A 10,473-nucleotide genomic window follows, 5' to 3' on the forward strand; every position below is an offset into this window, starting at 1 on the left:
TTGATGGTGAGACCCCTACATTTTAAAACACAACAATTTTATTATTTTGTTAAGTAGTCAGCTAACTATTTTTACTAATTAAAGAGTAAAACCATCTCTACCTAACAAAGGGATTAACAACCTTAAATACATGAAGCAAATTTCTTGGCAGGCTTTCATAAATTGTGAATATATTTCACTCAGAACCTAAAATGTCGGAGCGGCAGGCTCCTGGTTAGGATGCAGACCACATAACCGCAACGTCCACGGGGCGATTCCTTTGTTGTTTCTCATACCCCTCTCATCAAAGGTAACAATGACCCAAAGATGTCAACCTCATGGTGGCACTGGAGGAAGTCAGAGGATCACCTAAGTCATTAGGACTTATATTCAAGAGATCTTGAATATCCAAACCAAATTTCATGGAAATTGATGTTTTCAGTCAGTTTTGTACAAAATGTATAATAATGTGTACAGGATTAGACCAATGCTGGGACACAAGTTTTGCTGTTAGACAGATGGCTTGCGTGCTTTGGAAAGACCTGGGGGGCCCCGAACAAACATTTAGAGTTTAAATGAAAAAAAAGGTTGAGTAGAAACTCAAAAAATGTAATCAGAAAACATGAAAGATGCCAGACTGGCAGGGTTTCTCTGTATCTAACAGATACTGATCTCACAGCTCTGTCTCTCTCTCTCTCTCTCTAAGAGAAGGAAACGCCGGCTGTCGGCGAGAAGTCATCCTCCGTGTAAAAGGCAGCGGCGCGTGAAATGTTGAATAATCTCATGTCACGGCGGCTGGGATGGTTTTCTCCCCAGCCTCAGGCACAATATCAGCCTCTCACCTTGTGGAGACGTAAGGTCAGAGGAAGTGTGGCGGCACAGACAAACCACTGAGAGGCTTCTCTACCACAGCTGGCCTCCATACTCAGCCGGGCTAATTTTAGATCAGGCCCTTGTATTCAGTTTAACAGGATGGAGAGATGGTATTGTATTCATGGAGCATTATGGGGTTCTTTTCTTCCTCACAGTGTTCAATTACTAAGAACCTGCTGCAGGATTTCTCCGTGTCTTCTTTGCTATTACAGTCGAGGATTCAGGGATCTGTATAACATGCACACAACAGGAAGGGACAAGCATCATAAGACCGCAAAGACATAAAGGCATAAACACAAAGTACAAACACTGCCACAGATACAAACTATGCGCTACACTACAACCCAACCCTTAGTAAAACTATGCTGATTTAAAATTATATTCAGTTTAAATCAGACTTAAGTTTTCTGGGATGGCAATAATGTAAACAGCTTCCCTCTAAAGTCACTCTGCCGATGGAAACTGATCCTGGTATTGGTATTCTATGGTACAGAGGCTATTCTGCAAGTATGTAGAAAGTACTGTATCGGCAGTTGGTATAATTACTAAAAGTACAGTATTATGGACAAGAGCCCAAGAGGCAAGTTCAGTTGGAGTAAGTGAAGGTTTATCAGATGCCAAAATAATGCAACTATTTGATCTTTTGTCGCGACGATCCCGAGATGAACGGCAGAAATACAACGTTCATGTTACAAAGTCATCTACTAGTAATACGTGCAATTGCATGTATTGGCCAACACATTGCCGTGCCTGATGACATCATGTTGCGTTGCGGCACGGCCCTGCATCGTTTTCCGGGAGACCTACGTGTTACGATCTCACTTAAACTAAAACCAATGTACTCCTTGTACACCATGTCTAATAAACTGATGTTGATTTGTAAAATCTGCCCGAGTGTCCCTTTAAATTAAAGGTCCTGTGGATTTCAGAGGATCATTTCACCTGCAAAATAACTCATAGTTCTCAGGGTAACACTTTACTTGAAGGTATCTACATAAGAGTGACATGACACTGTCATGAACACATGAACCCTAACTCTAACTCTAACTGTTATGGTTTCGGTGTCTTTGTTTTGTATTTTGTTAATTTCTGTTCCCTGTTGTGTTTGTGTTCTGTGTATTTGTGTTTCAGTTTGTTCCTGTGTTTTCTGTTCCCCCCTTGTGTTGTCTAGCATTGTCAAGTGTCTGTGTTTAGTTGATGTTATGTCTTCTGTCTGTTTTTCCTGCTTCCTGTTTTATTTTGGTAGTCTGGTTTTCTGTCTTGTCTTGTCCAATGTACTTCCTGAGTTTTCCCGCCTTTGTTGATTGTCCTGCCCCGCCCTGATGTGTTTCACCTGATGTCACCACCTGTTCCTTGTTTGCTCCCTACCTCATGTATTTAACCTCTGTGAATCCCTTTGTGTCTTGTCAGTTCGTTTTGTGACCATGCCCTTGTGTTTCCTCCCTGTGCTTTGTGTCCGTTCCTACGTCTGTATTTGTCCTGCCTCTGTTTTTTCCGTCGGTTTATTTTTGTGTGTTTTCCAGTCAATGTACTGCCGTTTTTTGTTAAATTAAAACCCTGAGTTCGACCATCTCCTGCCTGCCTGCCTCCCTCTGCATTTGGGTCCTCTTCCTGTCACTCCACACAACAGAACGAACTGACCATCATGGACCCAGCGGAGAAACTTCTTTTCACCAAGAAGGTGTTGGAATTTGGCTGGACTGTGCAGTGTTTGCTCTGCTCTGAGCCAGACCGGCACCCTCCTCTCCTGGAGAAGCTCGCCATTCAGCGACAGTGGTTGGCAGAGAGGCCTTGGGTGAGTCACTTTGTTCCCCAGCTGGAGGAATTCAAGCTCGTGCTAGAGCGTTTTCTTCAAGCCACCCCCAGTGACTCACCCACCACCAGCCTGCCTCCTCCCCAGTCGGCCAACACCGTAGCCGTCGGTGTGTGCTTTTTCAGCCCGCCTGCCACTTTGCCAGCTTCCCCAGAACTCTTGGGAGACTGCTCAGACGCTACCCGGTCAGCGTATGCCCCCAACCACCAGCAGTCCTATGACGGAACCCGCCTGGCCGTCTTCACGGGGACCCGTGGAGGCCGTGGACGGAGGAAGGGACGTCGTGGCTCTCAGCGCCATGTCCCCAATCAGCCTCACAGTGGACCTGAGCCTGAGCCGACCTGTGTGCCCTCAGCCACGCCGGCAGTCCAGTCGCCCGACCCCACGCCTGCAGCCCGGTCGCCCGACGCCCAGTCGCCCGACGCCACGCCTGCAGCCACGCCTGCAGCCCAGTCGCCCGACGCCACGCCTGCAGCCCGGTCGCCCGACGCCACGCCTGCAGCCCGGTCGCCCGACGCCCAGTCGCCCGACACCACGCCTGCAGCCAAGCCTGCAGCCCAGTCGCCCGACGCCACTCCTGGCCGTCTTCACGGGGACCCGTGGAGGCCGTGGACGGAGGAAGGGACGTCGTGGCTCTCAGCGCCATGTCCCCAATCAGCCTCACAGTGGACCTGAGCCTGAGCCGACCTGTGTGCCCTCAGCCACGCCGGCAGTCCAGTCGCCCGACCCCACGCGCCGGCAGGTGCCCGACGCCCAGTCCCGGCCGCGCCTGCAGCCCGCGCCTGCAGCCCAGTCGCCCGGCGCCAAGCCGCCTGCACCTGCGCCCATGCCCGCTCGCCCGGCTGCCACGCCCTTCCTGGCCGTCCCGCGACCTTGCTCCATGGCCTGGCACCCGGCACCCGTCCCGCCCACTGCCCGCCTCCCCACTCCAGGCGTCCTGGCCTCCACTCCACCCTGTGCTCCATTTCCTCCACCGTTCTGGCTCCCTGATTCCTGGTGTTACGCCCTGGTCGCCGCTGGTCTGTCCTTTCGCCCCTGGCCTTACAGCGCCCTGGTCCGCTGGCCGTTACAGCCGCCTGGTCCGCCGTGGTCGGCCACTCGGCTGACGCTGCAGCTCTCGGCTGACGTGCGGCTCTCCGGCTGCTTCCATGCGTCTCCTGACCTGGGCTGGCGTGCGGCTCTCCCTGGCTGACGCCCGGCCTCCCGGCCTGCGGCCTCCGGCCTCCCGGCCGGCCTGCCCCGCCACGGCCCTCCGGCGGCCTCTCCCGCGGCCCCGGCTCCGGCCCCCAGCCTCCGGCCTGCTAGCCGCTCTCCGGCCACCTTCCCCGTCCTTGCTAGCGATCTCACTGGGGCCAGCCTGACTCACCGCGCCCTGGTCCGGCGCTCCAGCTGGTCGTCCCGGCTTCTGGCCGTCTGGCAGCTAGTGGCAGCTCCGGTTCCTCTTTTTTTTTTTTTGTGGTCCCGCCCCCCCCCCCCGCCCCCCTCCCCTGCTTCTGTCTGTCCCCATGTGTGCCATGCCCCTCGTGTCTTGTCCGGCCTCTGTGCCCTGTGTCCCGGCCTCCTGCCGTGTCCAGTGTCTCCTGCGTGTCCAGCTGTCCTGGTGTCCCGGTGTCCGGGATCCGTTTGCCGGCTGGCTCGGGCCTCTGGGCCCCTGGCTCCTCCGGTCCTCTCTGGCACCCTGGGCCGCTCCTCACACGCTGCCGGTGTCCGGACGCAGGGCTTCCGGCCTCCGGTGCTCCGGAGACCACCACTGGAACCGCCTCTGGGACCGCCCCTAAGACTGTTACTGTCCCTGTCTTCATCCCTGTCACTGTCCCTGTCTTCATCCCTGTCCCTGTCTTCATCCCTGTCACTGTCCCTGTCTTCATCCCTGTCTTCATCCCTGTCACTGTCCCTGTCTCCATCCCTGTCACCGTGCCCATCCTTGTCCCCGTCACCTTGCCCGTCTCTGTCCCTTTCACCATCCGTGTCCCCATTACAGTTCTCGTCTGTGTCTGACTCTGTCCCGTCTGTGTCTGAGTCTGTCTCGTCTGAGTCTGTCCCGTCTGTGTCTGGGTCTGTCTGTCCCGTTTGTGTCTGAGTCTGTCCCGTCTGTGTCTGTGTCTGTCCCGTCTGTGTCTGTCCCGTCTGTGTCTGTCCCGTCTGTGTCCGAGTCTGTCCCGTCCATGTCTGTTCTGTCAACGTCTGCCCAGTTCCGTATTCCCTCAGTCCCCAGTCCCAAAGTTCCCTGTCCCTAGTGACCCTCTGTTTCCCCTAGGCCTCTCCGGTGCCTAGTCCTCTCTGTGTTCCCTGTGCCCCCAGTCCTCTCTGTGTTCCCTGTGCCCCCAGTGTTTTCTGTGTTCCCTGTACCCCTGGGCCCCTCTGTGCCCCAGGGCCCCTCTGTTCCCTCTGTGCCCCCGGGGCCCCTCTGTTCCCTCTGTGCCCCCGGGCCCCTCTGTGCCCCAGGGCCCCTCTGTTCCCTCTGTGCCCCCGGGGCCCCTCTGTGCCCCCGGGCCCCTCTGTGCCCCCGGGGCCCCTCTTTTCCCTGTGCCCCCGGGGCCCTTTTCTTCCCAGGTCTCCTCTGTTCCCTGTGCCCCCGGGGCCCCTCTGTTCCCTGTGCCCTCTGGTTCCTCTGTTCCTGGTGCCCCGGTGTCTGTTTCCCCCCCCGTGGACCCTCCTCCGGACTCTCTCGCCCTACGTGGGTTGTTTTTTGTTTATTTGGGTCGTCTGGGATCCGCCCCTTGAGGAGGGGGTTCTGTTATGGTTTCGGTGTCTTTGTTTTGTATTTTGTTAATTTCTGTTCCCTGTTGTGTTTGTGTTCTGTGTATTTGTGTTTCAGTTTGTTCCTGTGTTTTCTGTTCCCCCCTTGTGTTGTCTAGCATTGTCAAGTGTCTGTGTTTAGTTGATGTTATGTCTTCTGTCTGTTTTTCCTGCTTCCTGTTTTATTTTGGTAGTCTGGTTTTCTGTCTTGTCTTGTCCAATGTACTTCCTGAGTTTTCCCGCCTTTGTTGATTGTCCTGCCCCGCCCTGATGGGGCGTTTCCTGGTGGTGCCCCCCCCTTTTTTTTTTTTTTTTTTTTCCTTATTTTTTTTCCCTTTGTGAATCCCTTTGTCTTGTCAGTTCGTTTTGTGACCATGCCCTTGTGTTTCCTCCCTGTGCTTTGTGTCCGTTCCTACGTCTGTATTTGTCCTGCCTCTGTTTTTTCCGTCGGTTTATTTTTGTGTGTTTTCCAGTCAATGTACTGCCGTTTTTTGTTAAATTAAAACCCTGAGTTCGACCATCTCCTGCCTGCCCGCCTCCCTCTGCATTTGGGTCCTCTTCCTGTCACTCCACACAACACTAACCCTAACTTGTCATGACAAAAACCGATTGACACTTACTGACAGAAGCGTTATGTCATAAAGGTTTATGACTTGTTTATAATGTTTATGACACGCTCATGACAGTGTCATGTCACTCTTCTTATGTAGAAACCTTCAAGTGTAACCGTTCTCAGTCTAAATCACAGGTGAATGTATATAAAGACTCTGACTGTTAAAGAAAAAGCCATTATGTCCTAATTCAACGCATTCTCATCAACGGGTTCATATGATATTGTACAAAAACTTATGCACAACAATTCCTATGACACCCTGCGAAATTACAGCTACCTCCAGTGCCAACAGGACGACTGGTCACATGACAAAGTTTAGCGTTCTTTACAGTTTAATCTAGCCAAGACAAGGTGACTGTGAGCCGGGTACAGAGCACCGTGAGGTGATGGTCGTTTCAGAGGCCGCTGCAGTTAAGTTTAGCCAACAAAAGGTGACTGTCCTGTGGCGACGACAGTTAACTTTGTGCACCAAAACGACTAGTTAAGATGAAAAATAAGATTGTGTTGTGGGTTAAAACAATTTAAAGTGCTCATATTATGCTTATTTTCAGGTTCATAATTGTATTTAGAGGTTGTACCAGAATTTTACAGAATACAGGTTTACATGGTTTCATTTTCAAATCATATTTTTGTTGTACTGCACATTGCTACAGCTCCTCTTTTCACCCTGTGTGTTGAGCTCTCTGTTTTAGCTACAGAGTGAGGCATCACACTTCTGTTCCATCTTTGTTGGGAGTCGCACATGCACAGTACCTAGGTAAGGACTACTAGCCAGTCAGAAGCAGAGTTTGAGGGCGTGCCACACTAGCAGCTAGGCGAGCATTATAACGTGTGTTACAAAGTGACGCACGTTTGTCTCTGAAGTAAAGGCTGGACTACAATAGAGCTGTTTGGAGCAGTTTGTGAACAGTGTTTTCTGTTGGAGATGGTAAGTCCCTTTGGGGGGTGGACTTTGGGCTTTTTCACTTTGTAAACCTATAACGTGCACAAAAAAGATATATGACACAATAAAGGAAAGGGGAAAAGCCAAAAAGCAAAATATGAGCACTTTAAGTAGTACTCCCAGGACAAGAACACACGTTTCCTGGGTGAAAGTCGTATGTTTTAGGACCCACCCATCAACCCCTACCTCCTCCCTACGCAGATCCTCATGGTCGTATACAGCAGCAGTCAATGTGATAGATACGTGAAAAACATACTTTTAAAAAACATACTTTTCATAGCAATATATACGAATGGTTTGTGAGAACAGCCTCATTTTCACAATATGCCACGTTTCCTGAATTAAATGGTTATTAAGTTTAATTATTACATATTTTACTCATGTCATCTCACTCTGGTGCTCCCTAAAAAAAGACCCCCTAAGTCCCCAGACCTCATGTTGGGAACCACTGGGTTTCTTTTAAACAGCAGAATAATACCGTAATAAGGCCACTGGTGAAGTCTGGTTATCTCTTTGGTATTCATCAACGGCCTGAGAAGAAAGACTTTACACCTCCACATGTCTCGTCCCTGAGTGAGTCATCTCAAAGGGACGCATTACTTTTATTCACTGAATGTGTTGAAAGAGGTGTATCGCCATGGTAACTAATGGGAGCTAGACTGACGACCCACTCACACAAAACAGGGAGGAAACACCACATTTACAATAGAAGTAGAGGTACTTTAGTCCAGTCCCGATGTTAGGTAAAGAGTCTCAAAATGGCCATACCTGTTTTATCAATGTGATATCATGACTTCGCGTAAATATACACGGCACTTTCCTAAAGCCAAGAGGCGTGTTATCTGTACGCATTTTGAGCTATACGCGTGTATGTCTACGCTGTATACAGCGGACGGCAGTATGCAGTAGTCTGCAACGTCACAGCAGAAACACACACGCCACTTTCTAAAGCCCCGTGGCGTGTGAACGCGAGGCTACGAGTTATCGGGAGGCTGGGTTTCGAAAACGTCACACGCGGGTTGGGTTTAGGAAAGGAACGACCGGTTGGCTTCAGGAAAAGAATAAAGCTACGGTTGGGTTTAGGAAAAAAACAAAATGTGGAGGAAACATCACACGCGGAACAAGAAAGAAACGTCACATGCGGGACGCGATCCCCGCTCTCCACCCCGACCAACCTCACTAAGCGGATTTTACCAGTTTCATACTACACGCTACGGCGTCAATTCACACGCGATCGCAAGGTAATGTAAGTCAATGGAGGCCAAACGGCGTTGATGCACGCACTAAAAAGCGAGTATTCGTCTTCTGAACACGCCAATAATGGCATACGTATTGGCGTGTCGTACATACGCCACTTCATGAGATCAGTCTGGTTTTATTAACATGACCTAAAATTAGTTTTTTAGCCAAACGCTATGAATTAAATGTGAACTTTCATTTTAACGTGTAACCCAAGTTCTGTATTTGAAGGCCAGATTCATAAATAAAGAAAAACTGTCCTGATTTTATTTTAGGACAAATAAAATGTCTAGAGAGAAATGAACTCAGAGATTCAGGGGGGGATGGAAACTGACAGGACTGCCGTGGTAACGCGGGCGATCACGGCCCAGGAGGATGCATAATGTATGGGACCTCAGTCACTCTCCTCCCTCTGAGGCTCCTCAGGAGGAACACCCCTTTCCTCTGAGCTCAGGTTCATGTGTGTAGAACTCAACCTCAGTCAGACATTCACCTGGCAACAAGGTTTAAAGCTGCTAAACATCACTATTTTTTATATATAAACAATGGAGGAGTTCTTGTGACGTAAACGTGTCGCTTGGGGTGCTACCTGACTCAGCTAGTTGGTCGAGATTAAAAACAGAGCTAAGAGAAAATATTTGCCAGGTCATTTTAAAATTAGGCGTATGTTAATCTAGTCTGAATTTCAACCAAAGAAATATCAATGAATGCAGGTTTTTAACTACCAAAACAGTATATATGCTATATATGCAGTATGTTAAACATATTGCAGTGCTTAAAACAAATGAATAAGCTATTAAGTGAGTGGAATACTTTAGTGGATGGAATTATTACTTTGGTATAACATCATCTTTAGAACTGCAAAAAATAACTCCAAAATAAATAATTCATACGTACTAAGTGAAACATTTCTTCAGTCGGTGAAGATATAATTTCATAATAAGCTCCAGAGTTTTATCATAACACCTACTAACTACCTATCAAACCCTACTTTGTTAAAGTTAATGTAAACTTTACATTTTATAATTAAAATGCTGGGTAGTTTATAATCAGACTGTAGTTTTTTTACAACAAACAGACTCACATTTTATTTATTAATAATTATTTCTTCATTTTAATTAATTGAGTTCATTGATATATGTGCAGCTGGTTTTATACATTTTTCATTTTATTGAAAACAATTGTTCGTTAGTATCTGTTGGGTATTTTCAGGATTTGACATATCAGGGGTCCGTTCCAGGTAGGAGGTTTAACAAACTCTGAGTCTAACCCTGATGTCTGAGTTTATTTACCCTGAGATGGGAAACTCTGAGTTTTCGGTTCCAGAACAGCTGATATGAGTTGGTTCAATCAACTCGGAGTATGTTCACTCAGGGTTACGCGCGTGCACAAAAGGCAGTATGAATGGAGCCATGATTCTACGATTCACCATGGTAACAACCACAAACAAACGGGTCGGCGGAAATACTCATGCGCACAAACAGTTTGAACATGTATTTCGTTAAAAAAGCAAGACAGCGGCTGCTGCTGCAAAAGAGAGAGAATTGGTGTGGGAGAAAATTGCTGCTCGAGTCAATGCGTAGCTACACATTCACAGTGTATTAATTTCATATTTAATCACAGTTAACTTATTATATTACTGGTGAAAACTGGAATTTTATTAGGCCTACACCTATAATTTCATTTAGGTGCAATCCTGCGGGCGAAAAAGTAAACTATACTAATCCCATTCTGAGGCTGCAGCACCATGATCATTAACAGAACTATAATGTATAATGATGTATTTCTTTTTAATGGCTCTACTGTCCAGGGAACACTACAAAAAAGTTTAAAAAACGTTTCAGAGCGAGTCACACTTTTCTGATTGCTCTGCATACAGTGGCTTAGCCTACTATTAGCCTACAGTATGATCCGCTACACTGTTGTTAAGAAAACTGCTGTTTGCAAAAAACGTAATGCGATACAAAGAATCTGCTGGGATGTTAAAGCCTGTCCACGATGGTTGATGTTAGTGATATGAGGACGGATAAGGTATCTACATATCTAATGGACTGTGATAAAAAATACCTCTCAAATCGGTTATGTGGAAATGAAAATACATCTATAGTCGGGACTCAATACCGACGTAAACTCTCTGTGAATTAATACAGCTTTTTCATCAATGGGATCGTCGACAAAAGGACGTGACATGTTTGAGAAAAAAACGTTTTATAATCTGCCAAATATAAACCAATACGTTTTTTTATTCATGCAGATAAAACTGCATTAAAATGC

This window comes from Perca fluviatilis, chromosome 4 (genome assembly GCF_010015445.1).
Source record: "Perca fluviatilis chromosome 4, GENO_Pfluv_1.0, whole genome shotgun sequence".
NCBI lineage: Eukaryota > Metazoa > Chordata > Actinopteri > Perciformes > Percidae > Perca > Perca fluviatilis.